The sequence below is a fragment of the Camellia sinensis genome, chromosome 10, assembly GCF_055761805.1.
Source record: "Camellia sinensis isolate YWXY chromosome 10, ASM5576180v1, whole genome shotgun sequence".
Taxonomy (NCBI): Eukaryota; Viridiplantae; Streptophyta; class Magnoliopsida; order Ericales; family Theaceae; genus Camellia; species Camellia sinensis.
The window spans coordinates 157531841-157547533 of NC_138970.1; the positions used below are offsets into that span (position 1 = coordinate 157531841).

At 39.8% G+C, this 15693-nt stretch overlaps 1 pseudogene; it reads left to right on the forward strand.

Moving 5' to 3' along the window:
- Positions 1–880: 880 nt before the first annotated feature.
- Positions 881–1915, forward strand: LOC145800796 (bHLH transcription factor RHL1-like; annotated as a pseudogene).
- Positions 1916–15693: the final 13778 nt, after the last annotated feature.

A 15693-nucleotide genomic window follows, 5' to 3' on the forward strand; every position in this document is an offset into this window, starting at 1 on the left:
CATACATTATGTAAACAAATAATCTCTAAATCATATATTTATTTCATACCAAAATACATTATGTAAACAAATAATCTCCAAAATACTCATATATTATGTAAACAAAAAACCATCATTTATATGGAAACAAATAAATAACTTTTCAAACATCATTTATTTTGGTACACAAAATAAATATAACAACATCTTCAAAGATTGTCAACATCTTTCTTAAAAAACTTCGAATTTCTAGGTGTTCTCACAAAAACCACTCATCTTCATTTATTGAAAGGAAGTCACCAAAAACATCTCTGTTTAATCCTCATAGTTCAAAACCCTCAATTTCTATTTTAAAAGGAACAAGAAAGTAAACCCACTTCAAAAAATAATCTCTCGTCTTCTTGAATCAACAATCAATTTTCAAAACAAATCAAAGGATGATTTCGAAAATCATCTAGATCTTGCAAAAACATATATATAACTTAAATGAAATCCCTACTTATTAAATATTACCATTTCCATCATACTATGTCAAAAGTTATAGTATAATTTTAATAACACACTTTTAACCATAACGGATATAACATTTTAACCAAAACTAATTTAATTCACTAAATTAGTAAGTTTATTATATTAAAAAAATTTCAAATTAATAATACAAAACCTAACTTCATATGCCTCATCCCTCAAACATAACTATATTTCAATATAACCATTTTTCATGCCAAACTATTTAAAGGGATAGTATTTTTATCAAATTTTCTACCGATAACAATTTCACAACTTTTTCTAAAATTACTTAACCAATGTGATGACCCAAACTTTTGTTTTTTTAAAAAAAATAATAGGATTTAAAATTTTAGTTTTGAATGTTCGGATCATGATTTGAGAAAATAGTAAAATCAAAAAAAAAAAAAAATGTTATAGTCAGGAAATTTTTGGGGGGAAAAGAGAAACCAAAGAGAGGGTGGAATATGCATGTTGATGTTTTCGGTGGCCGAAGAAAATGATTAAAGGGACTCTTCATATTTCTCTCACTACAATCGAAAACTCAGTTGTGCAACCTTGTAGCAGAGAAATTCAAGCAATGAATTCAATCTTAAACCAAACCCAAATGTCTCTCCAAGACCTCCAAAATGGTCAGATCGTCAACACCCAGATTCAACACTTGGATCCCAATTCCTCTGACGAAGATTTCCTCCATCAAATGCTCTCCACTGTACCCTTGTGTTCGTGGCCCGACCTCGCCGGAGCAAACCCAAAATCCTTCTGGGACATTTCGTCGAACACCATGTCTGCAACAATGACGGGCTCTCACAAATCCTTAGACATGGCCTCATCGAACGATCAGGATCAGTTCCATTTCGACCATGATTAGTCTGAGGCACTGGCCTCGAAGCTCCAGCAACACCAGATCAGCCCGTTTTCTTCCTTCAAACCTCCCAATTCGGGTTGTGATGGTTCAATTCAAGCTCTATACAATGGATTCGCTGGATCTCTGCATAGCACTGGTCAGACCTCGAATCAAGCTCAGTAATTCCACCATCCTCAGAACTTCGGAGCGGCGTCGCCGGTGATTAAACAGGCAGCGGCGGCGGCGGCGGCGAGTGGGGCGGCGGGAGGAGGAGCAGCGGGACAGCCGAGACAGAGAGTGAGGGCTAGGAGAGGTCATGCCACTGACCCTCACAGTATCGCTGAAAGACTATGAAGAGAGAGAATCGCAGAGAGAATGAAATCTCTTCAGGTACTCGTCCCCAATGGCAATAAGACAGACAAGGCTTCAATGCTGGATGAGATCATAGACTATGTTAAATTCCTTCAGCTCCAAGTCAAAGATAAAAACACCTACATGGCATTTATGAACGCTCTCTCCATGGGTGGAAAGGATCTTGGGAATGACACTATAGAAGTGGTATCTCCTTCAATCTCTTCTTGAGGCCAAAGTAAGAGTTTGGTGAGAGCAACATTTTGATTGGTAGAGATCAAAATCTGACAAAATTGAAAATTTAGATTTTTGCTTGTTTTTCCCTTCTAGCTTGAGGTAGGAATTTTTCCTACATTTCTTTATGCACTTTTACTTGATTATATGGGGTTTAGAGTTGTATATAATTTACTTAGAATTTTTAAAAAATTTGTGATTTATTTGCTTAAAAGGAAAATTTTGAGAAAAATAAAGAGTTGATGCCTAAATTGCGAAAGAGTAAGCTTGTAATATGTTTGTAAGGTGATGAAAGAGCTATGTTTTAAATTTGAACAAATAGGGACTTCGACTCGATTGGTTTTGAAATTTTTACCGGTTTATGACCAAAAGAGCATTTTTAAAGAAAACAAAGGAATTACATTTAATTTTGGGGGCTTTTGATCAAAATAGGATGTCATAGTTGAATAATGCTTGGAGAATGAGTTTGGAAAGAAAATGATATTTTCTTGGGCATTAACGATATTAATTTGCTTAATGTATCTGTTAGAATAAAACCGACACGGTTAGAAATTGATCTTAAGAGGTTATCGGACGTGATTGTGATATGAAAACTAGTGTAGTTGTTCATATTTGATGAGATGTGGAATAGATTGTATTTATCAGAATTTGTTTTGGAATTTAATTGTTTAAATATCCGTTTAGAAATATCTGTTTTGAGCTATCGGTGGAGGATAGCTATGATTGTTGCAGAAATGTATGAGACTTTGTTGCATTGGACATTGCATTACATTCATTTCATTGGAAATGTATATGTTTTTGAAAAATGTTTAGAAATGTATTTGTTTGCGAAAAGATGAATACTTGGTGAATCTGTGTAGGAGGTGTAGAACAGAGCGGTTAGGTGTCGAGCCTTCCAGTTTGTTGGTAAAAATGACAGTGGTAGTGCATTAGGGCCTACTTGCAGACACTCACCTAGAGATTCACAGGGCCCGTATTCATGTAACAGATATGGTTTAAAATGGAAATGGTTTTATATTTATTGTGCACCTCAGCATTGCATGCTTTATAAAAATAGAGATAAACTGTTTTATCATGAGCATAGAATGAGCATACTCCTATTTAGTCTTGTCATTGTTCATATGTTGTGTAGTATATCTCTACTGGGCTGTGACTCACCCTATAAGGGAAATCATTTCAGGTACAGGTGTTATGCCTCCGCTAAGGCATTGACTTGAGAGGACTTGGAGCTGAGGCTTCATTTTTGTTTTATTGTTATTTGTTGAATGTTAGCCCAGGGCTGTATTTGTGTTGAGTTGAAACTCTATTTTGTGTAACCAAGAATGTTCTTGGATAAATTTGTAAGCCTATAGGGCATTTATTATTTGTTTAACTTTCATTTCATACTTGGTATAAAATGCATGTTTGGGATTAGAATAGGGGCATTGAGATGTGAACAACATGTATTTTGGTATTTGGGATTTAATGGAAATGGACGTATGGATTAGTTAGCTATATATATATATATATATATATATGTTTGTCTATTAGGTGGGTTTTGTTACATAAATAGATGTATCATGCCCAATTTTAGAGGCGTTACAACCAACATGATATTTACATCAAAAATTATAAAAGATACTCAATAGTAACATTTTCAAGATTATGAGTTTGAAAGTCCATATTTCACATTTCTATTTTCATAAAAATAAACACAACTTAATCATCAACATATCATCTTTTATAAAATATCATGAATATAACACTTTTAGAGTTTTTAATTCCAAAACAACTCTATAATTCCTACTTAAGCATTTACTCCATATTTCTCAACATTAATTTATTTTTCTCAAAAATAAATTCCAAATCAAAGATTAAAAAAAAAAATCAACTTTATATTTCTCAAAATAAATTATCTAATCATAATATGATGTAAATACAATCATACAATTATTAAATTTTATTTTCGAATTTCTTTGCAAAATTATCAACACAAAATGATTTTTTCCAAATCAATCTCAAAATGCCAACGTTCTTAACATTTCAATATAATTTTTCTTCCAAAAATTACTAAACAAAAATCTGAAAATATGTATATGCAATACCTCTTATAATGATATATTTTCTCAAAATAACCCTAACATAGCTTTAATGTAAAAATATGAAAAAGTCACTACCTCAAATAATGAAGAAGAGCAGATCTGGAAGGCAAATCTTGCCCGATCATGAATCCGAGACTACCATTACAAAGATCATGATGAGCCCTCCGACTTTCATTTACAATACTTGTAACGCCCTCAGAGTAAACCCATAAATCATACAATATTGACATGCTTAGACATAAGAAAATAAAGCATAATTACATTCCGTCAGAGTATTCAGTACAAAATGTATTACATGTTGACAATAAAAGTAAATGCCATATGGGCTTACAACTTTCCAAGTCAACACTCGGTTACAAAAAGGAGTACTAACTCGAAACACAAAATAAGCCCTTGGCTTGATATACATGTAATACAAAAAATGTAACCACAAAAGATGTCCCAGCCACTAAGCCTCTCAAGCTACGTCCTTGGAGGTGACATGCTACCTGTACCTAAAAATGATGTTCCATATAGGGTGAGCCAACGCCCAATAAAGATATGCTAAACATAATATAAGCAATAACTAAAACATTGGCCATTGATAAATGTTTAACTCATATGAATCAATTCATAAACCATTTCAATTACATGACAAAAGTGACATTGTCTCATTCAATTTTCCATTTCTTATCCAATTCTTGATTCATAACTATGGCTCAGAACCTGGCCAAACAATTTGATTGAGATTACATCTCATATCAACAGTATTTTCTATTTCAGATAAGATAATAACTCATTTTAAACATTTCACACTTCATAATAGATGCACATTTTGGTGCTGTATCAATAACACATGACAACACTTCCATACTTCACAAATGATACACATTTTAGTGCTGTATCAATGTCAAACAAAAAACATTTCCATACTTCACAAATGATACACATTTTAGTGCTGTATCAATGTCAAACAAAAAACATTTCCATACTTCACAAATGATACACATTTTAGTGTTGTATCAATGAAGTCCATCCCCTATCTTCTCCTAAACAATATCCGGTTTAGAGGTCCACCCCCTATCTTCCCCATAAACCGTGGAGTACATCCCATATCTCCTCCCACACAACACAATGTATATAAACACATATCATATATATAATCAAATCAATACATAAAATTCATGTATTATATCAACCGCCATATTTGATGGCATGCTCATTTGATTAGTTTTAGTTTTCCTAATCATCATGCATTGTCTACAACAATCAAGATTATCCTCCACCGATAGCCCAAAGCAATTATTTTTAAACAGATAATAAATGCATCAATAGATAATTTATCAACATTTTCAAAAGTGAGCGATTAATAAATCCAACTTCACTATTCCATCTCATATTGAGCCAATTTCATTATTTTCAACTCAATTTCACATTTTCATCATAAATGTCATTAATTACACTAATGACCCAAATATACCCAAACATGACATTTTTTCATTTTTCTCAATATTGACCCCAATGGTCCAAATATTATCAACAACATCAATATGCTCATTTTGAAACCCAAATACACATTTTATGGATCAAAAGAAACAAAACCCCTTTTTCTAAAAATTACACATTTAAAACCCTAACTTCCAAAATCCAAAGCCATTTATACAAAAGCTCAATATTAATGTCAAAGCTCATAAAGATGAGTAGGAATCCCTACCTCAAGAGATGAAACCAATGGGGATGATGGAGAAATCTCGAAATGCTCCAAACCAAGAAATTTTCGGATGGATAGGTGACTCTCAACAAGCTCTACACTTTTTATAAAGACACTAAGAGAGTGGATCACTCTAACTAGATCAAACCCTAGAGAGAAGGTATATTCTAGAGAGAGGAGCTCTCAAAAGAGGTTTTTAGAAAGTAAGAGAGGGAGAGTGAAAGTGAAAAAGCGATCTAAAAAGACCTAGCTGATATCTGATATACGTATGACCCGCTCGAGCGGAGAATAGGACGCTTGAGCGTCAAGCCCAAAAACTGAACCCGCTCGAGCGCCAAGACACAACTGTAAAACACACCCGCTCGAGCGCAAAGGGAAAGCCACTCGAGCGTAGATTTCCCCCTCTCAGTACTTTTACAGAAAATGAACTACTCGCTCGAGCGCCAAGAAACCCGCTTGAGCGCGACCCGCTCGAGCGTAAGAAAATCCGCTCGAGCGTGAAAAACACACCTGCAGAAGTTTTGCAGAGGCACGAAATGCTGAGAGTGTGTAAACCCCGCTCGAGCGCAATAAGACCCACTCGAGCGGACAACCAAAAATCAAACTCCGCTCGAGCGCAAAGGGACCCGTTCGAGCGTACCACCAAAATTCTAGGCAACAAGGAATGGGACTAAAGCTCAACCAACCTATTCGAAACACGCCCAATACATCCTAAAACTCAAACACACGGAATTTGAAGGATAATAACAAGATATACAACCACCAACTCTACGGAACCTAAGTCTGGAATACAACAATCAAAGGAAGGGAAACTGAGATTGCTATAACCTCCCCCCCTTAAAGAATTTCATCCCCGAAATTAAGTACAAGTTTTTCAAAAACATGTTTTCTCAATTACCAACATTACTACAATACAGAATTCAACAACTTGACCCATTACCGGTCATTCCATCTCTATTCAAGAGGCAAATTTTCATATAATCTCCAACATGCATTATCAACATGCATCTCAAAATATATTCAATGCCAACAATACATTTGCATTTCTGAAACATCATCAACATATAAAATGTTAAAATCAACTTCCATTATAAGGCAAGTTCCAAACTATATTTCCATAAACTCAAAACATACACCATGTTTTACAACTTAAGACACAATCAATGCTCTTAAAGTTTATCAATATTACAAAATTTTCAAAACATGATTACACATGAACAAATAAGTCCGGATATTTCTCACGGACCTCCAACTCACGTTCCCAAGTGGTTTCCTCCACTCGGTGATGTCTCCACAAAACCTTTACCAAGGGAATGGTCTTGCCTCTCAAGACTTGCTCCCGCCTATCCAAGACCCGAACCGGTCTCTCCTCATACGAGGCATCCTCGTCTACCTCTAAGTCGATCTAATCCAACACGTGCGATGGATCTGGCTCATACTTCCGAAGCATACTAACATCAAACACGTCATGTACCCCGGATAACTGCGGCGGCAAGGCCAAACGATAAGCAACCTCTCCAATCCTCTCAAGGATCTCAAAGGGACCGATAAGCCGAGGGGATAACTTCCCATTCTTCCCAAACCTCATCAAACCCCGTCTAGATGATATTTTCAGAAAAACATGATCACCCGTCTCAAGTGCCAAAGGCCTTCTCCTATGTTCGGCATAACTCTTTTGGCAACTCTGGGCTGTAACAAGCCTCCTACGGATAAGCTCAACTTTCTTTGTCATTTCCCTCACCAACTCCGGGCCCAACAAAGGTGCATCACCCACCTCGGCCCAACAAACCGGAGACCTACACGGTCGGCCATGCAAGGCCTCAAACGGTGCCATATCGATACTAGACTGAAAACTGTTGTTGTAGGCAAACTCCACCAAGGGCAAGTGCCTCTCCCACGTCCCACTAAAGTCAAGGACACAACCTCGAAGCATATCCTCAAGGATCTGAATAGTATGCTTGGACTGCCCATCAGTCTGAGGATGATAAGCCGTGCTAAAGGTCAATCTAGTACCCAAGCTACTCTGCAAACTCTGCCACAACCTAGCAGTAAAACGAGGATCTCTATCAGAGATGATCGACACTGGGACCCCGTACAACCTCACTATGTCCTGAATATACAAGTCGGCAAGATGATCTACCGAATCTCTCACGCACATAGGAATAAAGTGCGCTGACTTAGTCAACCGGTCTACAACCACCCAAATAGCATCACTACCCCGCTGAGTCCACGGAAGACCTACAACGAAGTCCATAGTGACATGCTCCCACTTCCACTCGGCAATAGGCAAGGGTTGCAACAAACCCGCTGCCTCTGATGCTCGGCCTTCACTTGCTGACAAGTAAGGCACTTAGACACGAAAACTGCCACATCCTTCTTCATACCCCGCCACCAAAATTGACGACCTAAATCACGATACATCTTAGTGCCTCCCGGATGTACTGCAAGGCGCGAATGGTAAAACTCTCAGAGTACGTCCTCTCGGCAAGACCCCAGCACAAACAAACGGTCTCCGTATCTCACACTCTGGTCGGGATACACCGCCAAACCCTTCTCAACCTTCCCACTAGAGATCTTTTCTCGGAGGGATTCTACCTCAAGGTCACCTCTCTGTGCCTCTAACACTCGATTCACAAGTGTAGGCTGCGCAACAACGAAAAACAAGGCCCCAGCCTCAACGGATTCGCCTAGAAGCAAATCAAACTCGCCAAGTGTACCCAACATCTTCCACTCCCGGATGGCTATACAAGCTACATCACTAATGGATTTCCTACTAAGGGCATCGGCCACAGCATTGGCCTTTCCCGGGTGATAGTGCAACTCGAAGTCGTAGTCCTTAATGAATTCCATCCACCTTCTCTGCCTCAAATTCAAGTCCCTCTGTGTAAACAGATACTTCAGACTCTTATGATACGAGAATACCTCGAATCTCTCACCATAAAGGTAGTGTCTCCAAATCTTTAGGGCAAAGATCACTGCTGTTAACTCTAGGTCATGGGTAGGGTAATTCCTCTCGTGTATTTTCAATTGACGTGATCCATAAGCTACCACTTTCCCCTCTTGCATCAACACACAACCCAAACCCTCTCGTGAGGCATCACAATAAACCGCATAACCCAAACCTCTCTCCAGAATAATCAAGACCGGAGTGGTGGTCAATCTAATCTTCAACTCTTGGAACGACTTTTCACAAGTCTCACTCCATACAAATTTGACCCCTTTCCGCGTCAATCTAGTCAACGGCCAAGCTAGCCTGGAGAAATCTTTCACAAACCGGCAGTAATACCCAGCTAATCCTAGAAAACTACGGATCTCAAAAACACTCTTAGGCTGTGCCCAATCTTGCACTACCTCAATCTTGGATGTATCAACAGACACCCCTTCCTCGGAAATCACATGGCCTAAGAACTTAACCTCTCTTAGCCAGAACTCGCACTTCCCAAATTTGGCATATAGCCTATGGGCTCTAAGTAACTCAAGCACCACTCTCAAGTGTTCCTCGTGCTCCTCCTCAGAAGGTGAATAAATCAGAATGTCGTCTATGAAAACGACTACAAAACGATCTAGGAATTCCCAGAATATCCGATTCATCAAATCCATAAACACTGCCGGTGCGTTGGAGAGCCCAAAAGGCATCACCAGAAACTCATAGTGGCCATACCGCGTACGGAATGCCGTCTTTGGAATATCCTCTTCCCTGACCCTCAACTGGTGGTAACTTGATCTCAAGTCTATCTTAGAGAAACAACGGGACCCCTTCAACTGGTCAAACAAATCATCTATACGGGGCATAGGGTACTTATTCTTGACCGTAGCCCGATTCAACTTCCGGTAATCGATACAAAGTCTCAACGCACCATCTTTCTTTTTAGCAAAGAGGGCCGGTGCTCCCCACGGTGAAACACTAGGGCAAATAAAACCCTTTTCTAGCAACTCCTGGAGTTGAATCTTTAATTCACTCAACTCGGCTGGGGCAAAACGGTAAGGTGCCATAGAAATTGGCATTGTGCCGGGCACTAAATCAATAGAGAACTCTATCTCTCAATGAGGTGGCAAACTGAAAAGATCCTCGAAAAAAACATCCGAATACTCGCAAACCACTCTCGGCAACTCAACCCCGGTCTCATCACACTCACGACTCATAAGGCTAGCGAGAAGACCACTAAGCTCACTCCGCCCTCGCGGATTATACACCAGTGGCAACACACTGCCGACCCGATCCCCCAAGAAATGGAAACAATCCCCGCTCAAGGTACATACTGTGGCCCTCTGGTGGTAACAATCAATAACAGCCCGGTATGACGATAGCCAGTTCATACCCAAGATAACATCAAAACCCGACATAGGCATAACTACAAAAGGAAATGGAAGTCGGCGATCTGCTACCTCTATATCACAACCTCTACACCCTTGTTTCAAAATCAACTCACCCCCAACAGGTGATACAACACAAATAGGAGATGCTAACTGTGCCAACTCCAAACCCAAAATAGATGCAAATGCAGCAGATATAAAAGAATGGGATGCACCTGTATCGATCAACACATTGGCAACCGAGTTGCAAAACAAGAAGGTACCTCTCACATCCGATGGAGCCGGTACAATATCCTGTGCGGTAACAGCATGCACGCGCCCTGAAGGCCCCTGATCTACCTGCTCACCTCTAGGAGCAAAAGACTACTGCACAGAATGGGATGACGAAGCTCCTTGATTGGCCGTCGAGGCTTGAACTGATTGTGCTGGCTGAAAACTGCTGCACAGAGTGGGATGACGAAGCTCCTTGATTGGCCCTCGAGGCCTGAACTGATTGTGCTGGCTGAAAACTCTGCGTCTGCCTAGAACCAAACGCCCCCGAAGTGGCACTCAACTGCGGGAAGTACCTCTTCAGGTGCCCCGCCTGACCACACTGATAGCAAGACAGTGGCTGACGTCTGCCCTGACTCTGGCCCTGAGGTCGAGCCGATGATGAAGCTGCTCTCTGACCTCCTCCCCTCAGTGGGCAAGCTGGAGACTTGTGGCCCAGCTGACCACATTTGTAACAGGTCACCTCTCCCTGACTGCCCTTCCCAGAACCCGCACTCGGCACTGGAAAGGTAGATCTAGCAAAACCGCCCTGAGACTGTTGAGGGTTAGAACCCCTCTGTCTCCTGCCATCACCCTGGCCGTCCTGACTCCTCTTGGAGCCTCTCTGCCCTTCCTCCTCCTCTAGCATCATAATCTCCATATGCGTCGTAGCGTCTACAAGACGTCCATAATCTCGAGTCATAGACCCTCCAACTCTCATCTTGAGCCTGCGCCTCAACTTCTGCTCAAACTCAATGCAACGGCGTTCCTCGGACGCCACAAGTTCAGGTGCAAACCTGGACAAACTAGTAAAAGTGGCCTCAAACTCGGCCACAGACAAACTCAGCTGGTTGAGCTGGCAAAATTGATCCCTCAACTTCTCCCTGACAGCTGGAGATAAGTACTTCTCCTGGAAAGCATCCACAAAAGCCTCCCATGTGCCACCAATACGGCCTCTCATGAACTTCCACCACTAACCCGCATCCCCCTTAAGCTGGAAAGATGCCAAGGTCACTTTCAATGCTCCGTCTTCGATGCCAAGCATCTCAAACGTCTTCGTCATTTGTTCCAACCACTTGTCCGCCTTAAGTGGCTCCTTCGGATCCCCGACAAACTCATCTGGATTAGACCGGAAGAACTCTCTCTTCAGAAAAGAAGGCCCTGCATCAACAACCTGGGCCTGAACTGGATTCTCAGCTCTGAGAATGACATGGATTCCCTCAAAGCATCTGCTATCCCCCGGGCTAAGGCGCCCATAGCGTGCTGACCTGCTGGCTCGGCCACATTGGCCTGACCAACCCTCTCCTACTGTGCCGGAACATCCTCCGGCATAGGCACCTCTTGCCTACCACGCCTACCACGCCTACCACCTCGTCCTTGTCCTGACATCCTAATAAAGGTAACGAAGACATTAGCACATTTACAAATGTGCCGAAGCTACAACACTCACGTCCTAATGCATAGACAACTGTAATTCACCCCACGTAAGCATATAATCACATAAGCACTTACAGATTTCATTTTCGGATAATGATAGTTCCGAGGCGTCACTAGAGTTCCGGTTAGAAACAACATTGATCGAGTGCTTTTCCAACAAGACTCATAGAAACCCAAGGATCTAATCAACATCCTAGAAACTAAATCTCGTACCCAAATAGTCACATAAACATGTTATCATATAAGCACATAACATTACATCTAAGTCTCTAACAAGCGGGACAAACCCAATGTGATACTAATCACTTCCCACGTACCCAAGTATTCAAACCCGGTACGCTCTGATACCAAGTTGTAACGCCCTCAGAATAAACCCATAAATCATACAATATTGACATGCTTAGACATAAGAAAATAAAGCATAATTACATTCCATCAGAGTATTCATTACAAAATGTATTACATGTTGACAACAAAAGTAAATGCCCTATGGGCTTACAACTTTCCAAGTCAATACTTGGTTATAAAAAGGAGTACTAACTCGAAACACAAAATAAGCCATTGGCTTGATATACATGTAATACAAAAAATGTAATCACAAAAGATGTCCCAGCCACTAAGCCTCTCAAGCTACGTCCTTGGAGGTGGCATGCTACCTGTACCTGAAAATGATGTCCCGTGTAGGGTGAGCAAACACCCAGTAGAGATATGCTAAACATAATATAAGCAATAACTAAAACATTGGCCATTGATAAATGTTTAACTCATATGAATCAATTCATAAACCATTTCAATTACATGACAAAAGTGGCCTTGTCTCATTCCATTTTCCATTTCTTATCCAATTCTCGATTCATAACTATGACTCAGAACCTGGCCAAACAATTTGATTGAGATTACATCTCATATCAACAGTATTTTCTATTTCAGATAAGATAATAACTCATTTTAAACATTTCACACTTCATAATAGATACACATTTTGGTGCTGTATCAATAACACATGACAACACTTCCATACTTCACAAATGATACACATTTTAGTGCTGTATCAATGTCAAACAAAAACATTTCCATACTTCACAAATGATACACATTTTAGTGCTGTATCAATGGAGTCCATCCCCTATCTCCTCCCAAACAATATCCAGTTTAGAGGTCCATCCCCTATCTTTCCCTAAACCGTGAAGTACATCCCCTATCTCCTCCCACACAGCACAATGTATATAAATACATATCATATATATAATCAAATCAATACATAAAATTCATGTATTATATCAACAGCCATATTCGATGGCAAGCTCATTTGATTAGTTTTAGTTTGCCTAATCATCATGCATTGTCTACAACAATCAAGACTATCCTCATAGCCCAAAGCAATTGTTTCTAAACAGATAATAAATGCATCAACAGATAATTTATCAACATTTTCAAAAGTGAGAGATTAATAAATCCAACTTCACTATTCCAACTCATATTAAGCCAATTTCATTATTTTTAGCTCAATTTCACATTTTCATCATAAATGTCATTAATTACACTAATGACCCAAATATACCCAAACATGGCATTTTTTTCTTTTTCTCAATATTGACCCCAATGGTCCAAATATTATCAACAACATTAATATGCTCATTTTGAAACCCAAATACACATTTTATGGTTCAAAAGAAACAAAACCCCTTTTTCTAAAAATTACACATTTAAAACCCTAACTTCCAAAATTCAAAGCCATTTATACAAAAGCTCAATATTCATGTCAAAGCTCATAAAGATGAGTAGGAATCCCTATCTCAAGAGATGAAACCAATGGGGATGATGGAGAAATCTCGAAATGCTCCAAACCAAGAAATTTTCAGATGGATAGGTGGCTCTCAACAAGCTCTACACTTTTTACAAAGACACTAAGAGAGTGGATCACTCTAACTAGATCAAACCCTAGAGGGAAGGTGGATTCTAGAGAGAGGAGCTCTCAAAAGAGGTTTTTAGAAAGTAAGAGAGAGAGAGTGAAAGTTAAAAAGTGATCTAAAAAGACACAGCTGATATCTGATATATGTATGACCCGCTTTGTCACGACCCCAAACCGCCCCTAGTAGTTTGGTGCCGTGATGGCCAGTAATCCGTAACTACCGAAGGCCAACTTTTCAAAACTTAACACAATCAGAGTATGAATATAGGGGGCTCACAAATGCGGAAGCAATAAATCAAATACAAGTGGTCCATAAGAGCTGTGCGTAGATCAAAGCAATGCCAAACATTCCAATTAACTTTACAACTTGGATACAACAGGATAAAAAGCATGTTACATCTTGATCAAAAGGCTTCTCGAGCCGACATATACAAAATACAGCTAATACAAGTCAAGAAGCATGATTTTCAAGATTTGCCGACATGCAAAGTAGGGCATCGCCGACGTAAATACAAAAGCAAAGCCGACATAAGCACGAATCCAAAACAAGCATCCAAAACGATCTAGGCATCGCCGCCGTCCTGCTCATAACCTACATATATATAGAGGGGTGAGTACAAAACTCAGTGAATGGTACTAATAATAAAGGTTTTTGCATGAATACTGCCGGGGTCCTTCAAAATGAACACATCAAACTTTAGCAAGGTGAGGGATGAACCGTATTCATCAATCAAATATTACAAGTAACCAAAGATGTTCACTGACATAAGCAAAACAAGGGATGAACCGTATTCATCATTCAAGTATCATAACATCGGCGAAGCAAGGGGTGAACCGTATTCATCATTCAAGTATCATAACATCGGCGAAGCAAGGGATGAACCGTATTCATCATTCAAGCACTATAATATCGGCGAAGCAAGGGATGAACCGTATTCATCATTCAAGTATCATATCATCGGCGAAGCAAGGGATGAACCGTATTCATCATTCAAGTATCATAACATCGGCGAAGCAAGGGATGAACCGTATTCATCATTCAAGCACTATAACATCGGCGAAGTAAGGGATGAACCGTATTCATCATTCAAGTATCATATCATCGGCGAAGCAAGGGATGAACCGTATTCATCATTCAAGTATCATATCATCGGCGAAGCAAGGGATGAACCGTATTCATCATTCAAGCACTATAACATCGGCGAAGCAAGGGATGAACCGTATTCATCATTCAAGTATCATATCATCGGCGAAGCAAGGGATGAACCGTATTCATCATTCAAGTATCATATCATCGGCGAAGCAAGGGATGAACCGTATTCATCATTCAAGTATCATATCATCGGCGAAGCAAGGGATGAACCGTATTCATCATTCAAGCACTATAACATCGGCGAAGCAAGGGATGAACCGTATTCATCATTCAAGTATCATATCATCGGCGAAGCAAGGGATGAACCGTATTCATCATTCAAGTATCATATCATCGGCGAAGTAAGGGATGAACCGTATTCATCATTCAAGTATCAAGGGCTGTACGATCCGTAATCGTTTGGTCAAAAGTATTGCGAAAGTTTAAAGTCCTCCAATACAAGGGACTTGTGTTACTTAGGCCCGTAGCCCGATTTAACAAGGACCGTATCCTTTTATACTTAGTACTGCAAAAGTTTAGAGTCCTCCAGCACAAGGGACTTGTGTTACTTAGGCCCGTAGCCCGATTTAACAAGGACCGTATCCTTTACACATAGTACTGCGAAAGTTTAGAGTCCTCCAGCACAAGGGACTTTCCGAGGACAACAATCGAAACAAGGCTATTTATTCATGCTTAGCAAATACCACGTCAAAACAAACAAAACAAGATTTATCAAAAGCAAGTGTAACGTAGCTTTATTAGAAATACCACTCACCTAGTTCTTCAGGTGTAGACTCAAAGCAAATATCAAGGACCTACAATCACATGGCAAGTCACATTCTCAAGGCAAGTTCTATATACACATGCAAATGATCTCGGCATTCTTGCCAGATCCAAGTCAAAGACAAAACAAAACAAGCTGGGAGCTTAATCACTGCTCCCGTTTCTCGAAAACACACT